This window comes from Triturus cristatus, chromosome 9 (genome assembly GCF_964204655.1).
Source record: "Triturus cristatus chromosome 9, aTriCri1.1, whole genome shotgun sequence".
Lineage (NCBI taxonomy): Eukaryota > Metazoa > Chordata > Amphibia > Caudata > Salamandridae > Triturus > Triturus cristatus.
The window spans coordinates 454,393,128-454,419,429 of NC_140592.1; the positions used below are offsets into that span (position 1 = coordinate 454,393,128).

At 48.7% G+C, this 26,302-nt stretch overlaps 1 protein-coding gene across 3 annotated transcripts in view; it reads right to left on the reverse strand.

The window, feature by feature from the left end:
* AKT2 (AKT serine/threonine kinase 2) overlaps positions 1-26,302 on the reverse strand; it is a 686,003-nt gene that overhangs the window by 445,016 nt on the left and 214,685 nt on the right. The gene's annotated exons all lie outside the window — the stretch shown is intronic.

Genomic DNA, 26,302 nt, shown 5'->3' on the forward strand with positions numbered 1-26,302 from the left:
ACCTTATTGTATAATTTCCTACTTTACTTAACTGCCAGTGGGTTTTTGGTTTTAACCGATTCAATCAAAGCAGATTTTGCTATTCGGCATTCTTTATTAAACCATAATTTACCTATAGGCTGTAAGTTCACAGCACCCGTCCCTTTTTTTGGTCTTTTAGTCATAAGTTCTAATAGTTCATTAAAGAACGCTTTGTGTAATTTAAGAAATTGACCAGGTTCACTTTTAAAGGGATTATAGGTATCGAATATGTTGGTAAGGCAGCTATAAATATTTGCCACTAACTCTTCTTGTTCCAGGATATATGCCCATTTAACAGACCGTCGATTGTTGCTTAATATAACATTATCTGGGGCTGCTTGGTATTCCTCCCTCTTTGGCTTCCAACCCCATTATTAAACTCTTTACAAAACTAGTTTCGAGGGGATGATGATCACTGTCAGATCTTACTTTGACCATCAGGTCTTTTGTATATGGCCACAGGTCCACGGAAACAATGACATAGTCAATTATACTTTGACAATTGCGTCTCAAAAAAGTGGGTGCCTTGGGACTATCAGATGGAAAACGCCCATTGCATGCCCTCAGTCCATGGCTTGCCAGTACCCTTGTGATTTGAAAAGCTAGGGTAGTACCAGCAACCACCCTATTACTAGATAAGGATGGTATACCATTAGCATTATCTTCATCCTCATACAAATTATTCATTCCTACAATGGGCTCAAAATTGCAATTCATGTCCCCACATATAATCGTGCTTGTTTCCGGGTCCAGAGTATCCAGTATTGACTCTAGTTTGTCAATACATAGTGACTCTTTGTAAGATGGGCACGGTCTATTATATACGTTAAAAAGATGGATCACCCGTTTATCAACGGTAACCATTTCCAGTCCAAGTATATCTAAAGAGTCAATTCTTAGTTGCTGGATGGCTATATTAATAGACACACTAACCCATATTTATTAACCCTCCTGAAGGACGGCCTCTTACTGATGGAACTGCATCCAACTGGTAAGTTCTATACCCAACTCTGTGCATGGATTTCGTAGCCCATGTTTCTTGTAGGACACATAGCAAAAGAATTTATGTAATGGTTCCAATCAGGGTCACTTATTTTTGAGCCCACTACTGCAACATTCCATGAAACAACCTTAGCTAAAGAGGGGCCATGATTTAAGCTGCTGCTAACGGCTGGTGAGGTTTTACTTGGGCTCCTAAATACTCCTGACCTGGTACTGTTCTGTTCATTCAGCTCTGGTTGAGCTATTCGGTCAACTTCAAGTAGTGGCCCTGGAACTTCCTTACGTTTTTTTATAGATATGATATTTTCCCCCTGTATACCGGTCGACAGCAATCGAGGCGAGCTATCTTGTTGATCAGATGACCTGGGTGGACTAGTAACAGACGTGACAGGAATGACCAGTGAGACGGATGGGCAGAAAATACATTTATGTTCTTCCCTATGTACTGTAAGTCAATCAATGGCCTCCAATCCACTGAACCTATTGTAACAGGGGATGAAGGGTTGAACAAACTGCGGGCCCATCCATTCTCCACGGTGCTGCATACTACCATATTGAGGCCTCCCGGCCCAACGTTGTATTACAGTCCAGCCGTCATCCCCCCCCCCCTTCCCAACTTTTAGAATTTGAGTCCCTATACAACTCCGGCCCAATTCCACCCCTAACTTGATTAGTGTCCCTGGTCCAGCTCCATCTATTATCAGGCTGTTCCGTTGGCATATAGAAATAAGCCAGGGGTCTTGCCACAATCGATGAACCGTTTTTTCTAGGCACCCCCGAGCAAATATGTCCCACTGACCGAGGGTCTTCAAATGATTCGACCACGCAGTCCCCTTGTGGTTTTTTTCTATTATAACCTACCCAGGGGGCCCTCTCTACCATGAAGATGTTACTTCTTGTTGTTGATGGTAATGGGTGATTAATATTTAGCCAATGTGACACTTTGTTTTTGAGCGCCCCATACGGTTCTATTGTTGATGGGCCTAATTCCGGAACCCCAGTTAGGATGACTACGTAATCACATGCTTCTGGGGGTAGATTAATATTCCTACGCTTTTCTGTGTGCGTTTTATCATCATTATGTGTAGGTATACTGCAAAGAGCCGTTTTTTTTTACTACTGTTCCATGTGTCAGAGGAGACTTTGCACTGGTTTTACCTACTTCAGTATTGGTAAAATTAGATGTAGGGACCATAGATGCTAAATTTCTGCCTTTTTCCATTTTGTTATCAAGTGTTTTTAACGTCTGTACTTTACTGATAGAATGTAAGCTAGGGAATGGTCTACAAGACTGTCATCTATAATATTCAGTGGTAATATTTTGGGGCCAGCTACTAGTACATTGGTTTTGACTTTTATAGTGAGCAGTTGTCAGTTCAAAACCTACACTAGTGTCTCAAACACGGCGAAGGAGGCACTAACAGTTAGTGGTCCCAAGGAAGAACACAATCCAGTGTACAGGGAAGTGTCCAACCCACTGGTATCCCTCAAATCCAGATAGAAATTGCCATGGTCATAATGTTGGAGAAAATTCTTCCCCCTCATCATAATTGTCATCCTTACTGGCAGGGGTGGGGAGGGAGGGCGCCAGTTACTTACTTGCAGGGGAGGGGAGGGGGCGTCAGTTCCTTACTTGGAGGGGAGGGGAGGGGAGGGGGCGTCAGTTCCTTACTGGCAGGGAAGGTGGGGCATCAGTTCCTTACTGGCAGGGAAGGTGGGGGGGGGGGGGGGGGGGGGGTCAGTGGGAAGGTGGGGCGTCAGTTCCTTACTGGCTGGGAAGGTGGGGCGTCAGTTTCTTACTGGCCGGGAAGGTGGGGCGTCAGTTCCTTACTGGCCGGGAAGGTGGGGCGTCAGTTCCTTACTGGCCGGGAAGGTGGGGCGTCAGTTCCTTACTGGCCGGGAAGGTGGGGCGTCAGTTCCTTACTGGCCGGGAAGGTGGGGCGTCAGTTCCTTACTGGCCGGGAAGGTGGGGCGTCAGTTCCTTACTGGCCGGGAAGGTGGGGCATCTGTTTCCAGACCCGCGGCCTCAGTCCCTTATTATGGCGCGGTGTCTATGAAGACCTTGCACCCAGGGACGAAGTGTTGAAAATCAGGATGCGCTCCGTCAATGCGATAGCAACAAAACAAGTGCTGCATCACAGTTGGAGCGGGTGCCATGGACATAGAAGACACGTTGCTTGGGACTCACGCTGATGTGACTTTTTTACGCATTGCAATGGCACACTGGGGCCTGCAGTGAACATCGTGGTCGATGCTTCAAGTGGGAACCATGTCTCAGGGCAGGCAGTGGCAATGCGGCGATCTTTTAAAGCGGTGCGTCGAGAAAACAGGCGCTGGGAGTCTATGCATGGATTTTCTCTTTGAGATGACCAGGTTACACTTCCAAGAGCCTAGGAACTGGATTCGGCACCACTTGGACTTTCAGCAGAAGAGCCCAGGCGCTGGCAGGTGAAGTCTTTGATGGCACACACAAGCCCTTGGAGAACCTGGGAAGCAGGATGAAGAAAGCCAAGTCTGGTCCTTTCACCCCTAGGACAGAAGCAGCAAGCCAGCACAACAAAGCAACATGCAAAGTGGCAGTCCCTACTACAGCACCCAGCTCTTTTTCCTGGCACAATGTCCTCAGTCCCGAAGTGCTCCGATTTTGAGGTCAGAGTTTCAATACTTACACATTTTTCTGCCTTTGTAGTAGGCAAACTTCGAAGGAAAGTCTTTGTAGCAAAGAATCTGCTTCTCTCTGACCTGGCTACAGACACACAAAGGGGGAGGATGGAGAGGGGGGGGGAATGGGGGGGTGGAGGGACACAGCTTTGTGTGAGGACAGGCACAGTTCTGTTCAGGTGTCCGTGACAACTCCTCCGACCACAATCAATCATAGCTGCTACTGTTCGAAAAGCCAGGTCTTGAGGAGTCTTCTGAAGGTCAGCAGGTCTTGGGTCTGCCGTAGGTGGATGGGGAGAGGAGGGGAGGGTGTTCCAGGTCTTGGCGGCGAGGTGGGAGAACTATCTGCCGCCAGAGGTCGCTCTTTGGATGCGGGGGACTGTGGCGAGGGCGAGGTCTGCGGAGCGGAGCTGGCGGGTGGGGGTGTAGAAGATGAGTCGTCTGTTGAGGTACGCTGGTCCGGTGTTGTGGAGTGCCTTGTGTGCGTGGGTGAGGAGCTTGAAGGTTATTCTCTTGTTGAAGGGGAGCCAGTGCAGGTCTCTCAGGTGGGGTGTGATGTGGCTGCGGCGAGGGATGTCGAGGATCAGGAGTGCACAGGCGTTCTGGATGCGTTGAAGCCGTTTCAGGAGTTTGGCCGAGGCTCCTGCGTAGAGGGCGTTTCCGTAGTCCAACCTGCTGCTGACGAGGGCCTGGTTGACCGTTCTTCTAGTTTCGGTGGGGATCTACTTGTAGATCTTGATGAGCATGCGGAAGGTGTTGAAGCAGGAGGAAGAGACGGCGTCGACCTGCTTAGTCATGGAGAGGGTGGAGTCAAGGATGACCCCTAGGTTGCGTGCATGGTCGGTGGGTGTTGGAGCTGTTCCCAGTGCGGTCGGCCACCCGGAGTCGTCCCAGGCCGAAGGGGTGGATCCGAGGATGAGGACCTCCGTCTTGTCCGAGTTCAGCTTCAGTCGGCTGTTCCTCATCCATTCGGCGACGGCCTTCATTCCTTCGTGGAGGTTGGTTTTGGTGGTGTGGGGGTCCTTGGTGAGGGAGAGGATCAGCTGGGTGTCATCGGCATAAGAGAGGATGTTGAGGTCGTGTAGTCGGGCGACGTGGGCGAGCGGTGCCATGTAGATGTTAAATAGCGTTGGGCTGAGGGATGAGCATTGGGGAACGCCACAGATGAGCTCGGTGGCTTCGGAGAGGAAGGGGGGGGGGGGGGGAGGCGGACGCTCTGTGTTCTGCCAGAGAGGAAGGTGGTGGTCCAGTCCAGGGCCTTCTCTTGGATCCCAGCGTGGTGGAGGCGTGTGCGTAGTGTGCGGTGGCAGACCGTGTCGAAGGCGGCTGACAGGTCCAGGAGGATGAGGGCCGCGCTTTGTCCGTTGTCTAGCAGGGTCCTGATGTCATCGGTGGCGGCGATGAGGGCTGTTTCGGTGCTGTGGTTGCTGCGGAACCCAGACTGGGACGGGTCTAGGATGCTGTTCTCCTCGAGGTAGCGGGTCAGTTTGTTGACAGTCTTCTCGATGACCTTCGCGGGGAACGGGAGCAGGGAGATGGGCCGGAAGTTCTTGAGGTCCTTGGGGTCCGCCTTGGGTTTCTTGAGTAAGGCGTTGATCTCGGGGTGCTTCCAGCTCTCCGGGAAGATTGCTGTCTCGAAAGAAATGTTGATGGCTTTTCAGAGATGGGGTGCTATGGCGGTGCTGGCTTTGTTGAAGATGTGGTGTGGGCATGGGTGCGACAGAGATCCGGAGTGGATGGTGTTCATGATCTTGATGGTGTCGTCGTTTATGTTGGTCCAGGAGAGCAGGCGGTTGGTGCGGATGGTGGTCGTGGGGGTGGAGGTCTCAGTGGTTGTCGGGGTGATTGTGGCGTTGAAGCTGTCGTGGATGTCTGCGATCTTGCGATGGAAGAAGGTGGCCAGCGAGTCGCACAGGTCTTGCGACGGTGGGATGTCGTTGGTGTTGGAGCTGGGGTTGGAGAGTTCCTTCAGGATGTTGAAGAGCTCTTTGCTGTTGTGTGCGTTGTTGTCTAGGCGGTCTTTGGAGGAGGCCCTTTTGGCGGATCTGATGAGGTGATGCGGGTGGCGTTCTTGTGGGCTGCGTAGCTGTCCAGTGTTAGTTCACGTAGCCAGTTCTTCTCTAGCTTTCGGCAGGTTTGCTTGGAGGCCTGGAGGTCTTCAGAGAACCAGCTGCCTTTCTTGCTGGTTTGGCTGTTGGAGGGTTTCTTGAACGGGGCGAGGGTGTTGGCGCAGTAGTCGATCCACTGTCTGAGGTTGCGGGCGACGGTGTCGGGGTCGGTGGGTGGGCTCTGGGCGAGGGTGGTGGTTAGCTGGTTTTCTGTGACTTTGCTCCAGCAGCGGCGAGGCATCTGTTGGGTGCGGTGGTGTGTGGTGGGTTTCCGGAAGGTGAAGTGAATGCAGCGATGGTCGGTCCAGTGGAGTTCGGTGGTGTGGTTGAAGGAGACGTGGGGTCCTGCAGGGAAGATGGGGTCAAGCGTGTGGCCGGCAGAGTGGGTGGGTGTTGTGACGAGTTGTCCGAGGTTGGCCAGGAATATATAGCTCAGGAATGCCCATCAGCCTGGTGATGGGCCCTCAGGATAAGAAAGACACACCTCAGCTCCCTTTGTGTGACTGTCTACAGTGAATGCACAAGAGCCCAACTTTTAGCCAACCCAGACGTGTATTCTACTGACAGGCAGAGGCACAGAATGGTTAAGCAAGAAAATGTACACTTTCTAAAAGTGGCAATTTCAAATATGCAATTTAAAAACCAACTTTACCAAGGGATTTATTTTTAAATTGTGAATTCAGAGACCCCAAATCCAAATCTCCATCGTCTCCCAATGGGAAATTACACTTAAAAGATATTTCAAGGCAATCCCCCATGTTACCCTACGGAAGAGATAGAGCTTGCAATAGTGAAAAACGAAACTAGCAAAATTTCCCTATTAGGACGTGTACAACACACCAGTGCATGTCCTACCTTTTAAATACACTGCACACTGCCCATAGGGATGTCTTGGACCTACCTTAGGGGTTACTTACATGTGGTAAAAGGGAACATTGGGAACTGGCAAGTGGGTGCACTTGCCAGGTCGAAATGGCAGTTTTAAAACTGCGCTCACAGACACTGCAGTGGCAAGCCTGGAACATGTTAGCAGGGCTACTCATGTGGGTGGCACAATCAGTGCTGCAGGCCAACTAGTAGCATTTGATATACAGGTTCTGGCCACACCTGGTGCACTTTACTAGTTAATCAAATATGCCAATTATGGATAAACCAATCACCAATACAATTTAGACAGAGCATATGCATTTTAGCACTTGTTAGCAGTGGTTAAGAGCCCGGAGTCCTAAAGTCAACAAAAACCGGACAGAAAAAATAGCAGGAAGAAGGCAAAAGGTTTGGGGATAATCCTGCACAAATGGCCAGGTCCGACACCCAGACATCAGACTGGAGTATTCTTTTGTAGTACGCCCACGTGTTGGTCATTCCTCTTCGGAAATTACACGCATGGCCAATAAAGGCGCCGCTCTGATGGGCGGACGTCAGCTGCTTTTGAGACTGTCCATGCCTCCAGACGGGGTGCTACAAAAGGAAATCGGTAGATCAGTGTTCAGATTTCTCGACGTAGGATATTATTAATGGATAGAGTCAAACCACAGAATGGGGAGGATGGGAGGCTCAGTGAGGAATATGAGGTTAGATTGAGTCTCTACCATAAAGTGCGCTACGAAAGGTAAACTGTTCTTCTGATAGAGACTTCTAGCAGCAGATTGCACTCTCCTCTTGAATAGGTACAAAAGAAGTAGGTAAGGAAGGTGGACCAGGGACCGACAAACCAGAAAGTACTGCAGGACCTAGCTGGAAAACTGCCCATCCCAGCAGACTTGGCTGTCCAAACAATAGTGCTTCATGAACATATGGAAGGACACTTACATAGCTGCTTGGTGGATGTCTAGGACAGAGATGCCATGTGCTAATGTAGTGCTAGCAGCCTAGGCCCTGGTGGAATGGGCATGCAGTCCTTCAGGAGGAAGCTTCACCAGTGCACAGTTCAGCATGAGATGGTACGCTTTTGCACATGCCTGCCTTTTTTTTCTCCGGCAAACCCCACAAAGAAATATTCGTCCATCCGGTGGTCTTTGGTGCGACCAATGTACAAGCTGAGCGCCCTCTTAGAATTCAAGCGATGAAGCCTCTCCTCCTACTTAGAGAGGTGAAGTGGAGAACAGAACACCAGCAGAATGATGGACTGGCCGACATGGAACTGAGAAAGGATGCCCTAGCACACAGAACCATCTTGTCCGGGAAGGTAGTGTTGCATGGAGGATGAACACAAAAAGTCTGAAGCACAGAGACATGCCGTGATGAAGTAATAGCGACTAGGAACACAGTTTTAATGGTGAGAAGCTAAAAAGGACAAGTGTGGACCTGTTCAAAGGGAGTACACCTTAGCTACGCAAAGACACTGGGCCATCACAAAAGGAGACGGGAAGAAGCATTTTGCAGCCTTTTCAGAAACCAAATCATAACAGGTGCTTTAAACAAAGAGGGTTAGCAGGCAATCATAAGAAAGCAGAGAGGGCCTAAAGTTAACCTTTAACTGGGACAAGAACAAGGCTTTACCGAGCAAGAGAGCAAATATAATAAAACAGACGGTTTGGCCTAGAGGGTGTCAATCTGGCAGGCACCACACAAAACCACAAATTTGTACTATCATCAAGTGTATGTAGCTTTTGTTGTTGGACCCCTAGATGCCAAGATGATATCAGACACATCCAAATGGAGGTCGAAGGGTTTCAGCTATCTCCACTCAGTCTTCATGCATGAAAGTGGAGATTGCGAAGTCTGGAGTGGGGAACCCAAGTTGAGATCCTCCTGGAGAGGCTACCTGTTTGGAGGACAGATTTTCAAGTGCAGGAGTTCTTGATGCCATACTCTCCTTGCCGAGTCTGGGGTACAAGGATGACTTGGACCTCGTTTGTCCTGATCTTCTTGAGAACTCTGGGCAGGAGTGGAATTGACAGATGGGCATACGGGAGTCCTCAGTTCCACTCAAATTGGAACGGGTCTCTGAGAGACACCTTAGATACTCCAAGGTGCAGAAGTGCTGACATTGTGCGTCCTCTGCAGTGGCAAATAGATCTAGCCAAGTCTTTCCCCATTAGCGGAAAAGCACCACCTCCAGATGTAACTGCCACTCGTGATTAGCTAGACATCAGTAGCGGAGTTTGTCCGTCCTGCCGTTCAGTGCGCCCACAAGGTAGTTCACCACCAGGATGATACCCAAGGCTTACTGGCACAGAATTGTGACCCCAACCCGCCCCAGCCCACCCAGTCTGTTACAGAACCACATTGCAGAGGTGTTTTCTGTGAACTCCTGTACCAGGCACCCCTTGATGGATGGGAGGAAAATGTTCAGGCTACACAGTGTGTTCTTAGCTCCAGAATATTGATATACAAGCCTGGACTTAGCTGGAGACCAGAGGCCTCTGATTGCCACCTGTCCGAGATAACTACTCCAGCACAGAAGCGATGCATCGGTCACCACTGCCTCTTCTGGCTGGCACAATCGCAATCCAGTAGCCACCACTGCAGATCTGTTGCTTTCTCCTCTAAAATCTAGACATGGTTGGAGAGGTCCCTTTGATGTTGGGCCCACTGGGGCTACAGATCCCACTTCAGACCCCGCATATGCCACCAGGCGTGCTCGACCAGCAGGATGCAATCAGTCCCAGCAGCCTCAGTCGACTCTCACTGAAATCCAAGACCGATGCTGAAAAATTGGAATCATAGCCTGAATGTCCTGGACTTTTTGCTGGAAAAAATGCACCAAACAGAACTGTGTTCCAAATGGCTCCAATGAAAGGGAGCATCTGAGAAGAAGTTGGGAGTTACTTTAGAATGTTGATAGTGAACCCCAAAGATGGCAGGAGGTTCGCCATCCTCTGGAGGTGGAGGATGAATGCCTGGGACGAGCCAACCTTCAATTTTCCATCGTCAAGGTAGGGGAAGACTGGCACCCCTGACTTTCAAAGGTGTGCTGCCACCACCGGGCACTGGTGAGAACAAAGAGGAGCACAGCGAACTGAAAAGGCTCCTCTCTACTATGAACAGCAGGTAGCCGCTGATGAGCCAGCAGGATGGAAATAGGCATCATGCAGGTCCAACACCATCATCCATCATCCAGGGTCTAGGGTAGACTAGACCGGGCCTAGGGTGACCATTTTGTGGCTAGAGAAACTGTGAGGGCGGAGACCTAGATTAGGCCAAAAACCTTTGTCCTTCTTGGGCACCAGAAACTAGCAGTGTAGTAAAGTGCCTCTTTTGACATGGTTAGCCCCCACTTTTTGTCTGATGTAATTTCAAACTGTAAGTACACTAGGCCCCTGCTAACCAGGTTCCCAGTGCCAGATCTCCTTAACCCAAAGACTGTACCACGGTTGACAACTCCTATTTCCCCTGTAAACCGCAGTAAATGGTGCCCCAGGTACCCAGGGCACGGGGACAGAAGAAGGTCCTCTAGGCACCCCTCATCTGGACCAGATAGTGGAGCTATTGCATACTGCATGTCCAGGTGCTAGAGCAGGACAAACCGAAGAGTCGACATGGCACCCAGCCCTGAGTGCCATGACACCATTACCCTGATTACGATATAGTTAAGTAAGCCCTACAGAAGGCCCTATGCCCTAAGGCAAGGTGCACTATATGCTATGTGGGGCATATCAGCATGAGCAGATATGCCCTTACAATGTCCAGTCCCTTCTGGGTGTTGTAAGTGAACAGGGAAGCCATAAAGAGCACATGGGCTGGACACTGGTCAGCACGAGCTCCATGATGGCTTCACTGATTTCTAAGATGTTTAGTATTAAACACCTTGTCTTAATAAATCCTTGCGATTGACAATATTGAATTTACTGATAAATTCTCACAGGAGGCCCTTCTAGAGGTTCCCCCAGAAACCTACTGACCACTGGTGTTTTACCGGTCTAGTTTTAGTCAACCTGCCATGACCAGACATGTTTCCTGACCCCTGGGTAGAGAGCCATAGTTCTTCGGATCCAGAAACAATGCCTTCTCTGGGCGGTGGTGATCACACCTTCCCCCCCTTGCAGGATCTGCCTCAGCAGGAACTTTGAAGGACATGGCACCTTTGAACCCTGTCCCCAGCCCTCTGCTGTTAGAAGCAGATGGCGACCCCCCCAGTCTTGCTCCACTTTCAGTGGGAGGACTGATGGATTAGATAAAGTGGGACCCCACTTTTCACTATCCGCCATCTGGAGGATGGGGATCGTAGCCTATTAGGAGTCATGGTATGCCCACCCTCCCTCCTACGTGGGGTGAGCAAGAGAGGGTACAGGCACCCTACAGGTAGGCAGCACTTTGGCTACTACCTAGCCCCCTCTGAAAACACGCCTAAATTCAGTATTTCGGTAGCTCCCAAAGAACTTGACTTTTGATTCAACGGATGAAAAGAAGGCGACAGAAGAAAAACGCAGACAAACCAGGAACTGAGCCCTGCTAATAACGGGAACTGGCAAAAACCCTGCCAGCTGCAGATGGACTCGACAGCGGGACTGGATGTCCTTCTTGGAACCTGCAACGCCTCCAAGAAACCCTGTAGTCCTTCCAGCCTTCGCAAATTGCCACAAACCTCCCTTTGGGCTAGAGGCTCTAGTCCCAGACAACCACCTGTAAAGAACCATGGTGGTTGAGAACCAGCACTTGTGTCAGCACGACTCACAACTGTAAAGAAACTTCACAGCACGCCTCCATCACCTCGAGGGATCCTCTCAGCACAGCGACCGACACTGGAGGCAGCCCCATTCTTGAGAGCCTGTACCCTCCTGCTGGAGGCCCCACGGCAGAAGCAGCAACGTTGGCACGACAGCCTCTCCTCCGCAACGATCTGACCTGCAACCCACCTGTCGCCCGACCTCTGCCGGTGAACTCTGACATCCAGCACTCACGACTTCTGGTACTACTGCTACATATGCATCTCAACTACTGCTGTACTAGAGTCCTGGGCCTCCAGAGACCCTCATCCAGCCAGTGAAGAAGACCTCCAACCATGCCAGGTAGCGTGGGCCTCCAAAACTCTTCGGCAGAGTCCTCGTTAGTAACTGCGTCGCAGTACTCCACCATCCAAGACTACACCTTCATCCTAGCAACCTACCATTACTGGGGTTGGTGGGCCATCTATAGAACTACTGTGACCTGCTGCCGGCGAACGCGGCGGTAACTGTGTTGGCGGCCTACCATTAAAACTATATGCATCCCAGCCGTCCTCCGCTGACCGCAATGGGAAATATTTACGTATCGACTGCTGTGTGTCCAGATATTGAAAGTACTGCATTCTTTGAACTGCATTCCCTTTTTCCCCCCGAATATTACAGTCTACAAAGTACTCATGGAAGTATTTTAAGACTGCACAAAGTAAATCTCCGATTTGAAGTCTTGCTTCACAAAAACATATATAAAGAAACTTGTTATTTTCAAACATAATTGGTCTCGGATATATTGCCTCGGAGTACAACAAATGCTTAACACTGTCCTCTATTAAGCCTAACTGCTCACCCACACTACCCCAAAAAGAGAGTTCGTATTATCTTCTTGTTGCCTCCATCTTCCTCTGGGGATACCTCACACTCTCTACATAGTGTACTTCATTTTAATACACTATACAAAGAGGCAATATAATAACAACCACGTACTACTTTGGGTGCCGGCAACCTCTCAATAGCCCCTTTGGCCAAAAAGGTTTGCACCTCCCGCTGAAAAATGGAGATAGTCCTCCGTCAGTCATTGGGTGGATGGTGGAAGTTGAAGTGGGGACGAAAGGAAGGATAAGGCAAAGCCTTTGCAAACAATTTGGAGGACCTACTTGTCCGTTGTGATGGCTTGCCAACCCAGAAAGAATGAGTGGATTAACTTGGAGAGATTGAGGAGGTGGACTGGCGGGAGGAGTTAGCCTCCCCCAGAGAAGCTGCAATCCCATCAAGACTGCGACTAGTCCAATTAAAAATCCTGCACCGCACATACTACACTAGGACACTCCTACATAAAATACATCGAGCGGATACACCGCTCTGTCTCCGGCAGTGTGGGGAGGAGGGCACGTTTTACCACACTATCTGGTTATGCCCCAAAATAATAGTAATAATAACAGTACTGGACAGCGGTAATGAGAACGCTGTCCCAGGTCACCCAGATCGGCACACTCCCAAGCCCGAGATGCTGCCTGCTCAATATTTGGGAACCTACAGATTTAAATGAGATGGCTCAAGATTGGGTAACTTTGGGCATGACGATAGCCAAGTATAACATTGCCCAGCGCTGGGGATCCAGACACTGCCCCACACTTGATCAATGGTGCACCGACATGGATATGGCAATGGAGGCGGAAAAGTCAGTATATATCCACCGGAGGTGTCCAATAAAATGGGAAAAGGTTTGGGGAGGCTGGAACAACTATCGCGGGAATATCTGTGAGCCCCCCCGCCGCTGGACGAATCGGAATCAGATTCCAGTAGTTCAACAGATTAGAAGGGACACACACACACAAGGGGCATATGTGGTGGGACCGCAAAGCTGCCAGAGCTGGAACGAGAAGGAGGGCGCTATGAGATGTACAGAAACGATTACGTTGATACCGGAACAATTAAGCTCATATGTCATGCGGAAGAAATACTGATGTCATACTTTGCAAAATGTTTAATAAAAAGTTTATACAAAAAAAAAAAAAGAAGAATGAGTGGATTATGGCTCCCACGGGTGGCTGTGGCCCAGTAGGTGTACTCTAAAGAGGCAATGCAAGTGGGACTATGTGGATGGGTGTGACGGTCTGAGCAGCACATTGGCCTTAGCACCACAGCCTCTTTAATAAAACTGCTGGGTTCCCTGTTGAGGCGGGACAGGCGGACGATAGGCAATGCTTTGGTTGATGCCACAAAAGAAACATTGGAAATGTTGCTGGAGAGGCTGGGTGTAAAGGCCCAGAGCGCAAGCGGTTACCTTACTCTCCTTAAAATTTTCAAAGGCACAATCGGTCTTTTCACCGAATAGGCGGGTCTCATCGAATGGCATGTCCACCAAGGAGGACTGGACATCGCTTGAGAATCTTAGTTGAACGCAGCCTCAACAGTCAACTGATGGCAACACTGGTGCCTATGGACCGTCTGACGGAGTCAGTTGAGTCCAAGCCACAACGAATCGTGAACTTGTCAGCATCTCAACTACCCGCAATGGCCAGTGGCAGAACAGATCGATGGTCTTCAGGAACACATAGAAGGACTTGCGCCACTGCGTCCCAGAGGACATGAGTATAGCAGCCTAGTATGAAGAAAGCCTTAATGGGCCGAGGGCCAAACTGGCAGATGAGAAGAGTTTACCAAATGTTTCCACATGCTTTGACACCCTGCTAGGAGGAGGGGTAGGAAAAGTATTGGGGTTGATCTGGATGGTGGAGGCTTGTACGACGAGGTTTCAGGAGAAGGGTGCTGTGACAAAAAGGCTGGATTACCTGGAGCAGGGCAATGGCTTCTGGCTAACTGCTGGTTAACCGGAGGGGCTAGTACAAGGCTTAACCATGCCCCAAGTAGGGTATCTGCCAAGACCTCATTAAAAAGGTAGTCGAGGTTCAGAAGCAGTGCGGCCAGGCTGCAGGACTTCGGTCAGGAAGTAAGTTTTCACTTCAACAGATTAGAGCTGGAGGTCAAGGACCTCAGCTGCCGTAGCAGTCGTAGTAACATAATTTATTCGATAGCAAAGTATCATAAAAGTAAATGCAATACGTCAGATAAAATACAATCTAAAAAAGTTAATATAAACTCATAAAACAACACTTGGGCAAATATACTTAAAATTTGTATAAAAAATCACGGGTAGGAATAAAAAGGACGACGAACCCAGAAAAATATAAGCAAGCAAGTACATATCAATTAGGGCGCAAATTCATAAAAATGGCACAGTTACACAATATAGCGATCTAGCCAGTACTTGATTCAACAAGCTTAGTTCGTATTCGCCACGCTATCCCCAGGTATTTAGCAACCCCACAGATTACCGACAGGGATGTAGTATCCATCCGTAGCATAACCATGGCGTAGGACGCATATTTTACTGTGGCATGAGAAGGAGAGGAGAAAAGGGCTGACACCGCGGAGTAGTCTACCCTACTAGCATCTTGCAAGTTCTCATTCCAATTGTCATCAGCATAGGCCTGAGCGAACTACTCATCAGAGAGCAGAATACTCAGATTCGGTTGAGGCATTGGTCGAATTCAAACAGATATAGGAAAGGACAATTGAACGGTGAAGCTGGCATCTGCGTCGACATGCCCGGGCTCGAAGCAGTTAAGGGCACCGAGGGAGGCATTAGCACTCAAGTCGAAAGCAGAAGTGGCACAGAGGGGTTCTGCTGGCGCAGAGGGGAAACCCGCTGGCGGTAAACCAGGTGGGTAGGCCTCTCAGCTCTGTGGGGCTCAAAGACAAACCAGATGGTGTCTGTAAAGAACCGAAGAACTTTAGCATGACCTAGCAAAATGCTCCCATTTGGCGCAGCATGGTTGTAGGCCCTGGAAACTCAGTTGTCTCAGAACCATCTGCGGAATCAGCTCCCAAGTTGGCCGTCTTCGGGAATGGGAACAACATTTAATGTTTCTTATGCTTACCTGAGGATTTGAAGTGCAATGAAAACAGACCTCAACGGCGGCTCCACAGACACTGGGGGTGGGACCAAGCTTTCGACTTGGAACCAGAAATGAATCATCTTGTGCTTGATTTAAAGTTTTGCCTCCCGTTCCCGGATGGCCTTCGGGTTCATTGACAAGCAGTCGTGGCCAACCCCATACACCACAGGCCAACCTGGTGGGGGTCTGACACAGACATTTGAGGTTTGAAACCTGTTGTTTGGGAGGGGGGGGGGGGGCATCCCTTGCACACTGTTAAAAAATCTGAATCCCATTACAGATGTCCTGGTTTATGTAGTTTTAGAGTGCATATCTACACCCACGGATGATATTGAAAGGCCTCTTTGTGTAAATCAAGTTGTGACCCCTGATAAAATAGGGCTACTTTTGGCTTATTTTTTGTTACTGAATGACTTGTATCTATTTAGCGCTTATTACTCTTGGCGATGCATTGAAGTGCTTTGCGGTGAGAAGCACGCTACTCTAGAACCCAAGATTGGAGGTAGGTAGGTAATAGGTTAGTGGTATGTGCTTCCTCGCAGTAGTAGTTGTATTAAATTTTTAAGGTGTTCTCTTGGGATCTCTTGCATATACTTTAATGTTTTGAGTAGCAATAGATTCATTGGAGTTGATTAGTAAAGGAAGATGTGAGAATTGAGAGTGGTGGACATGCATGCCTGTTAATGGGATGAATTTGTAAAGGAAAAAAAGTCAGTAAAAAATGCCTGGAGTCCACAGTAGATAGAAAGGTTCGAGATGAGTCAGAGTGGAGGGAAATGAATAGGTGGAAGTTTTTTATTTTACTTATTTATTTTATGATTATATGTGTTGCACTGGCAACTGAAGCTGAAAAACGAATCACAACCACATTTGGCTCATCTGTCATTATGATCACACTTGGCTACTGACTACAGAAAACAGAGAGATCATCTCCTAGCGTTTCCTCCGGTTTCTTTCTCCCAAAGACATGTTAGTAATATTATTGGAGCATATTCTCAAGGAGCTATCGCTGCGGCACTTTATCGCAGCCAAAGTCGCGATAAATGTATCACACCATTCACAATCCAGTGCTAACAGCCCATAGCACCAGTTTGCCTGTGATAGCAGCCACAAAAAAACATCGCCACAGATGACCCAGGCAACTATCGCTAATGAGATGCAGAGTAAACGTTCACGTGCAAAAAGCCGCATCAACACCACACCGCAACATTCTCAACAACCAGCCAGATCGGCGAGAAGTCCACAAAACATGCGATATGGCGCGTTAGCAGCAGGAAATTAACACCTGCTCTGACCTGGTGCAAAGTCGGACGACAGCCTGCAACAGAAAAGGGAGCCCAGCCCAGAGCCAAACCTGAAGAACAACAGATGCCAGGGAGCCACTGAACATGCGTGCCGGACAACCAAGTGGGCCACCACCACCAGGACCACCCACCCCGGGCACCCTCCACCTCTCCCGGACAGCGACACTGCACATCAACGACACGAAAACAAACAAAAGCACCCGCCTGATGTCGCACAATTGCAACAATCAACATACATGTGAGCACTGAAATCCCGATTCATATATTCACCATTGAAAGACCAAACAAAATGTCACATTCTAATTCGTCACGCAACAACTATTTAGAAGAGTCATGGCGGGGCATCCCTGGACAATCTGACTCACAGCCTGCACAACAATATCCGATATAAGAAGGTGTGTCAGGCACTCACCAAAGGACAGGGAGAAAGAGATTGAACAAGGAGCGCAAGGCTAATCGGGCCCTTGGCACATGCAAACATGCCAACAGCTGCGTGTGTCTCGAAATCTGTGCACCCCAAATCACAGGCCTGGCATCAAAGTCAGCGCGAAGTCCACATCACATTTAAGAAATGCAAGCAGTAGTCAGACTAAAATCAGGAATAAAAGCTCCTTTGTCTCAACACACAAGACTGAAGGCCAAACAAAGCCCCAACCTTGGTACTGAATGCGGCTGGCACACCCTGCATGATACACCATACCAGCTTCCGACGACTCCCACACCACAAACACCAACGTACCCACACCCCACACACACTTATCCCTGCACGACCTACACCTGTAAGGGATGCCCTTGACACATTGGCTAAAAACTACCCATACATCCAAACGTTGCATTCACATACGACTCATTGCCCAGAGCTGTGGCATATCATCCACCGAACTTCCGCTGGTCTGAGGAGTGCCAGTGCCACGAGACCAACAAACGCAATGGCAGGCATTGCCGGGCACATGCACAACCCCTGTCACGTGGAGCTGTACCATGCACGAATGCTGCATCTGTTGGGATCCCTGCCAATGGCAGTGTTGCAAATCAGTTTCTGTCTGAGTTTCCGTCTTGCCTAAGTCACCTGCGTCCAGCCCTGGTTCCACTGTCGATCATGCACATTTGAGTGGCCCATGGAGGTCTGCCTATCCAACGCAACGGTAGCTGAATTGGATTATGACCTGACAGTGCGCCCACTGTTGGCCCATGAACAGGAGTGTCACCGGGATAGCCGTGCATGAGATGCACTGATCTTTGGCGTATGGATTGGCAGTTGCACATGGGAGATTGCACAACCTCTCGTGTGCAGTGACCACATCGAGGCACTCCCCTATTGGGTTGTGTTGCAGATTGGGGAAACGGCGTGGACTGAGCACATCTGTCCGGACCAGTTGATGGATTGGCTCACTCGTGTTCCTTGAACCAGACAACGACATACTATTGGAACACATTGCACATGAAGCAGCGCTCGCATTCATGGACGAGTAACTACGTTCCTGCAGCCACATCGGATTGTCACCCAAAGCACAGGTCCCAACACCTTGTTGTATCGTGGGGAATGCTCACATATCCCACCACATCAGAGGACATGTCTGCCTTGGTCTGGACTCTGAATGCATGTGCATGGAACTACGCGTGTGTACACACACCTGTGCAAGGTGATGCAGTTCCATGTTTGGAGCAGCACCGCGTCGTTTGGCAACGTTACCAATTCAGACACACTGCTGGGGGGAGAGTACACACATGGCAATGTAGCGCGACATGTGACCTTGTGGGACCCTTTCACCTGATCACAGTCAGCAGAGCAGACAGTCGGCTTAGTCCGGTGGCAGAGCACTATACAGACCTCATGGGCTGTAAGTCGTGCCCCCTCACACAGGGCAACGGACAGACGTCAAACACCACATGACTCGTCCAGCAAGGCAAGGTGGGCTGAGACCGTTGCCTTCCGTAATGATTGGTGTTCATTTCTGCCTCCCCATTTGCTGCACCTCGACATGTTCCCATGCTGCGTTTGAGTGTCTCAAGCATGTCCCTGCATGTTGTGGCCGTTGCCTTGTCCGTACTGACACTCACATGCCAATAAAGTCTACGCAACTTCACTGGTGTGTAACTGTGGTGAGTGTTGATTAGATTGGCCACTCGTGTGCCACAATGAGCATCATCCCACACAGGGAGGGACTGACTGACGCATGTACAATGGGGGTGGGTCCCTTTTGACAGCTCCACCTCTGTGAGCCAGACATTGTTTTGAGATAGTTGCTGGCAGACCTGTGCACTTACGTGTCTTCAACAATGTGAGTATGGTGTCCAACCTTTGACCATGTGGAGAATTGTCATAACAGAATGTGTCCACACAGATGTGTGAGAGTAGGCATGCGACGTGAAGTTCTGTTGTCACATGTGATGTAGGACACCACTCCGGCCTGCTACCGATTTGGTCATTCATACACACAGCCCTATTCAATGCATAGATGTGTGCCTACGTGGGGGGGGGGGGGGGGGGGTATGAGATTGTTGTTGATGTGCAATGGGGACACAGCTAGTACTCACCTTCACAGTCATCCAATTGGCCATGTGTCTCAGGGATAAACATGCGCATTGATGTCATTCACCAGGGTGTACCTTCTTGTGCAATCATTGTCCCTACATCCAGCCATACTTTCATACGTGAGTGAACATAGTCACGATACATCTGTGTGATTTCTAATGTTTTATTCACATTCTGGTGAATGACGAGCTGGAGCTGTACATGGCCATCCAAGCCCACATAACATGGAAGCCCAGTGGTGGACCAACCAGAGTCCTTTGGGGATTGAAAAGTGATTTGGAAGTGGGAGAGTGCAGTCCGCAGCAGGATTGCGGTTTAATTGTCAAGCAGTGAAGATATGGCAGTGCATGTCTGGTCCAGGTGGATGTCACAGAGTGTTCCAGGGGTCAGTGGAAGGTGTTGTCCCAGGGCATGATGCATAGGGCAGAACCAGACAGGGACAGGCCATCTGGTGGTGATGGATGCTACTACCTCCTTCCTCACACAGTAATTACCATCCACATCTTACTCCTCTGATACTTCTTCTGTGTCCGATGTGTCTGGTGTGTGTGTGTGACGGTGTAATGGCTGCATCACTGTGTGCCACCGACACATCAGGGTAAGAAGGTGATGGGGCTGCATCACTGTGTGCCACTGACACATCAGGGGTCGGAGATGTGTGTGTCGAAGTTCCCGCTGCAGTTATCTGGGACTGGCTCAGTGGCAGCAATGGCAAGATGATGAACTGCAGGGCATGGAAGATTCCCAGCTACATCTCGCTGGTGTTCAGCCGTGGCAGCCATACTTCCATCCTGCATCTGGTCCATGGTCTCCACTGTCCTCAGCATCTGTGCTAACTCTGTGCTGTCATCGCTGGTGTCTGTCTGACTAGACAGTTCTTGTATACGAGTAATGGCCCCAGCAAGGTCAGCCAAGGATTTTCGGTGAGCATGATGCGGACAGGGGGTGTCCGTTAGGGACTGTACATGGTCCCTGATGGGACTCAGACACCCACGTATGGCATAGAGTTTGGCTGCCACGAGCTCGAAACCCACCCGCAGCTGAACAGCCAACTCCACCTGGCAACCCAACACACAGCGTTGAAATTCCATGTATTGCTCGTGGGGGTCCTGGGAGACAGCCGTGGTGGTGTGTGTTTCCTGCTGTGTGGTCTGTGCAGGTGGTGGGGTCACGTCGAGCCAGCTGGCCTGCCCTGCTCCTGGGCGAGAGGTGCGGAGGCTGTCCATTTTCCGTTGGAGGGTGTCTAGACATATGTGCAGGTTGTCCTCTTCATCATCACTGATGGGATTTGTGATCTGCTCTGCAGTAAGTGTGGATTGTCCCTCTGCAAAGTTGAGGGGAGATGCAGGTTAACAGAGTTTCCCATGTATGTTGATGCTTTGCAGATGTTTACATACAGACTGCATGACAATGCACATTGTGACTGTTTTGGAGGAGCTGGCTATTTGATGGCAGACAGTGGGATTTTCGACCACATGACGGATGTGTGCTAGTACCCGTACATGATCATCACACAGTGTCAGGCAATGCCAGATGTGAGTGGACAGTTACTACGCACAAGCGGAACCTGTTGTGTCCTCGGTCCTGTGGTGTAGGTGTTGCACTTTGTACCACATTGCCGTTATTGCTGATGTTCTGTGATTGCTATGTGTGTGTGTGTGCGCTGCATTGTGGGGGAGTTGCCACTGCACCTCTGATTCCGTGTACCCTTATCCCTTTGAGGCGGTGTGCCTTTGAATTGTGTGCTTTTCGGGGGCTGGAATGTTTGCAACTTGGGTCATATGTGCTCTTGGACAGATTTTGTGGCCTTGTGCTTTGTTCGTCTGCTGTGTGTATTGGACGGCATGGGTTGTGAGTGCACGTGGATATGTCAGAGTGTGACCTGCTCCTTTACGGATGTGATCCGCACTGGGCCACATCCATGTGGATTCGTGCACCATGTCATGTATTTTGGCTGCTGCCATGCTATCGGTCATGCAGTGTCACTTGCATAGTTAGTGTGGCTCACACAGCCGCTGATTTTCTGGATTCATCACATGTGCATGGCTTGGTTGTGTCGTCAGTGATTTGGAGGGGGCCCATATGTGCACATGGTGGACGGGCCCCTACTTGGTGTTTTTATGTGTGCCGCAGTGTTGCAATTGTATCAGGGACATGTTCCACAGTCATTGTGCATGTGCTACACATGATTGTGCATGTGTGCCATTGTGCCCATCTCCCCCAGTCCCTGGTGGTTACTCACCCTGTTGCTGTTGGGTCAGGTCATTTCGAGCTGTGCCCAGGCCCCCAACTCCTGCCACTGTCTCCACACTGATGACTGTGGCCACCATTTCCTCCAGCTCATTCAGCTCCTCCTGTGGCGCAGGATTCCCACCTCCAGTCGCCCTTGCTGCCTTCCTGTTGGTAGCGAGTTTCTCCTTGGTTTGGCTGTGCAATTCATGCAAGCGCCTCTTCACCTCCTCCATTGACCTCCTCGACACTCCGACTGCATTGACGTTAGTGACGATGGACTGCCATATTTCCACTGTTTGGGTTGCCAGTGCCGCAGTGGAGGTGACGAACAGTTGTTGGTGTTCTATCACCTCCGTGACGATGATCCGGTCTTCCTGAGGACTGAACCCCGTCTTCCTCTTCTACTTGCCCTTCCCCGAACACGGGGTTCCATGCTGGTCCTCCGTGGGGCTTGTGGAGTTCAGCTTGTCCTCTGCACTCGGTCCGGGTGCCTCCATGGCACACAGTTGAACTGGTTTTTGTTTTTTTGCTTTTATAGTGCATTTTCCCACATGACGCGTGGGAATTGCAGGCCTGTCGCTGGTTTTCGCTGATTTTGGTATCGCGCTTTGGGGCGTTGCAACTTTTTGGGCATTCGTGTTTTGCATTTTTTGTTTGTCGCGTTGGTTTTTACGCGGTCATTTGGCACGATATCATGCTGCTATCGCATGGTGTCGCCGTGTTGGGAATTGGATGTCAAGACTGTTATTTTTTCGCGATGGACTGCGATATGCAAAGTTGCATTAAGCTAAATTTGCAATGGTTATTACACGTTCTTGAGAATATCCCCCATTGTGTCTCATTAGGCACTCCGCTACCACAGGGGTTTTCCCGGCACTGCACTCCGGTAAAGTGAAATCCACCTCTAATTTGAACTGTCAGGTTTTCAAACCCTGGCGAAACTCCATAAGGGAGGAGCAGCTTTGCAACTATTCTTGGAAGGTTGTTCCATAACTTCAGGCCAAGGTACATGAACGTCCGGCACCCCATACATGCTTGACGAAATCTAGGCACTTTACAGAGGAACTGATTTGATGACCGAAGCATGCGTGCAGGCTCGTAGAGCACGACCAGGTCTTGGATGTAACATGGAGCCATGGCAAATTTAGCCTTGTGCATAGAGCGCAAGGCCTTGAACTCTATTTTTTTTCCCCACGGTCAGCCAGTGAAGCTCTCAAAGCAGGTTAGACACTTAAAAACATGTTTTGGGAGGTGAAAGAGCAGCCTGGCCACAGCATTTAAGACAATTTGTAGGTGCCAAATCACTGCCTTCTTAGGCCCCAAATTTAAGGTGTTCTCATAGTCCGTTTGACATGATCAGAGGTTGAATCACTGTTTTTTGGGCAGATACTGGTATTATGTCAATTATCTGTTTACCCACCTCAATACAGCGAAACCGGTAGAAGCCACCTTAGTTATCTGCAGCTTCATGGCCAGCCTCTCATCCAACCAGAAGCCAAAGTTCTTTACCTTAGATGACAAATCCGGAATGCTACCCAGAGCCTCTGGACAGTGCGGAGACCCAAGTCTTCTTGCCATTTAGCTTGAGTGAGTTTGCATTCATCCAAGTGGAGATCCTGCTCAAGCCTAAGTTTAGGGTACCAGTGCTATTTCCCCTGTGCAGACAACGAAGCAAAGATGATCAGTCTCTCTTCTGCATACGAGAACAACATTAGACCGCAAATTTCAACCACCATGCCTCAAGTAATGTAGAAAACCAGCCCTTGCCATGCATTCTGGGAAATGATGTGACTTACTCTATCCAGCATCTCCTCTAAGCAGATTTCCCTCCTACACCAGATGAGTTAGCTCTTTGAAATCTGAAGGTGCACCGGTATGGACTGTAAATGGTTTGCTGCCCTACTGCCAAGAACGGGGCACCCGGCTAAAGCGTCAGTGTGCTAAATGAGCTCAGGGACTCTGACACATTATCAAGAATCACAGTGACCACATACTTTGCATCACCTACTCTAAGTAGTGGTCAGTCATCTTACATCTCATTTGTCACAATATCAGCCACCGCTTTGTCTTGACTAGATTTAGATTTAATTATATCACATTAATGGCCGCCTATCCGGCACAAGTTTTTTCGATAAACAAGTTATCCTTCTGTCCTAATGATGATCTTTCCCCCAATCTATTTCACATCTTGTATTCTTTTGCCCTTTCTACATGGCACAGCGGAAAACATTCATTATTCCACTGCTGAAAAAATTCTGTATTTGATCGCACAAACAAGCCCTTGAAACTTTCCAATTATTAGAAACTCCGTTCATATGTTTTATGCTTGCCAACTTCCTGCTCGCTGTTCTCAATATCAGAAAAATGCATTTTAATCCACATGGGGTACACTTTTAGAACGTGCACCACAATTCATCAGTGTGGAAAAACCGTTTTATGTATATGGTTTTATGACTTTTTAAATCAACTTTATAGCTGTTTTATGAACTTAACATCATCCTTTATTAGTTGCCAAAGCTGAATTTTTGATTTATAGGATGTATTCTATACTTCGATGATTATGTACTTTTTATGCATTTATTTGAATGCGAAATAAAGATGTGATTATCAAGAAGCAGTTTGTAAGCCCTCACTGAAGGATAGCCCAAGATCCATATACAAGCACTAGAGAGCTAAATGGTGTCCCTGCCTGTCACATGCCGACATTCCCACACTCCAATAACTATTGCTTTGTGTATTCTCATTAGTAGGACACCCGTCAAATCCATCTTTACCATGAGCCGCTGGAAGACCACAACCTTCTGTGGTGAATTTCCTTTGCACTGAAGGTGATGAAGAAAAGGAGCACCACAACCGTCAGTGGCCTGGATGCAGAAGTAGAGTCCTCGAGACGCATGGAAAATGTTACTTACCCAGAAAGTAACTGTTTGTGGCATTTAGTGCTGTAGATTCACATGATGTGCATACTCCTGTCATCTAGTGTTGGGCTTGGATGTGTGCAAGTTGTTTTTCTTTTGAAGAAGTCTTTCGAGTCACGGGGTACTGTGGCTCCTCCTCTTACTATTAATGTGCTGCAGTCATTGAGACACCATTGGTTTTCTGGACCATTTCTAACAAGCAGTGGGCCAGCAGCATGCTCTTGTGCATGCTAGCCAAGTCCAGAAGCTCCAATAGGTCTTTTGTTATCCTTGGGCATTCATCTGGCCACAACAAATTAACTCACCCAAAAAAGTCAGACCCTGATCTGCCTCATGCAATAACAAGATCTGCTCACCTTGGATGTGGAACCTTTGACCCAAGCAGTCAGCACCGTAGGGTCAGGAGATATCCAGGTTTCTGAGGTATTTAAGTTTCTAAGTACCAACAAACCCAAACCCTAAACTAAGAGACAAAGTAATATTTCCCTGCACCATAACTATTAAAAGTGCACCCTGAGACATCGGAATTCACTGTGAAAGAATGTTCTGTTCTTTCTTCACAGGTCGCATCATTCATACTGGTTGTATAGTTCATTTTCTAAATGATCGCAATCTGCTTATAATGTTTTTGTTTAAAAAAATAATTGCAATAAAGTAAAGTGTTAGTCAATTAGTGATCGTAACCCTTCGATAATGTAAATAACCTGGGACCCCACTACTGAAAAGTCCATTATTTATGTATATTTCACTTGGTCAAATCCCATTTTCGCTGTACAAATATTTCTATATAAATTAAATGTTAATACGTTGTTTAGGGACACCGAGAACTCTGGAGAGGCCAGACACTATATTTACCGTAACTATGAAAACAGTGTTATGGCACCTGAATAAATGGACAACACCCCACATTCTGTGGTCAGCTCTGGTTGAAGGACTGTCTGGAAGAGATATATAGTCCTTGGTAGAAAAATGAGATGCCTGCCATCACTATGGAACCGGAGTAAGCAAGTATTTCAGAACACTGGTTACCACAAGGCTGAAATGTACCTAATGGAAGATTTACGTCGACTTATTTGGCACCCTGCAAAAACATGAAGTGTTGCACCAGTTATGAATGACCCGACACCAAGTGCCAACATTTGGAAATATAAGTTGGTCCGGTCAGGCAAGAAATAAGTTTACTTTTGATTTGGCAAAGCTCTCTAGACCACTGCAAAGTAAAAGACTAACCATGGGGCAAAAAACTTGGTTTCTTTCCTTAGGGTACGGATCAGACATAAAGACTGCGGAAAACAAGCCTTGTGTGGCTTACAAGAATGCAAACAAATAAGGTGCAGTGCTGTGTGATGTGATCTCTTGCCTGAATTAATCTGAAGAACAAGGCCCAGTTGCTACAAGCACTGACGTGAAGACTACACCCTGAAGAGAAAGGAGTATGCCCAAGATCAAAGTGTTAATCTCTTTGGCCAGCATAGCCAAGAAGTTTCTCTTGGTGTATCTCTCCTGGTTTCCAACAAAGACCCTCACTGTATCAGATCATGACCACACTGTGCGACAGCATAGGTAAAAAGCCCGTTTGGCAAAATCACAGCACTCCACTGCAAATGCTACCTCCACCCTTTCCGTTGCATAGCCTTCCTCAACATCACATTAACCACAAAGGTAGCAACAGTGACACCATAACAAGGTGGCTGCACATCCTTGTGTGCGTTTCCAGCCATTGGGCCATATGTTCTGATGAGAAAGGAATCATTGTCCCTCATGCTGTGCAGTAAAACCAGCTCGGTTGGCAGACTGCCACGGATGTAATGCCCCAAAAAACAAGCTCCAAGTTGGAGCTTGTGTTTTGGGACCAAGGGCTTTGTTCCAGCATTGCAGAAGCCTCCACCGCTGAGCATGGCATCCACTGCTCAAAGAAACAAAACCCAAAAAGACACAGAAATTGCACACAGGCC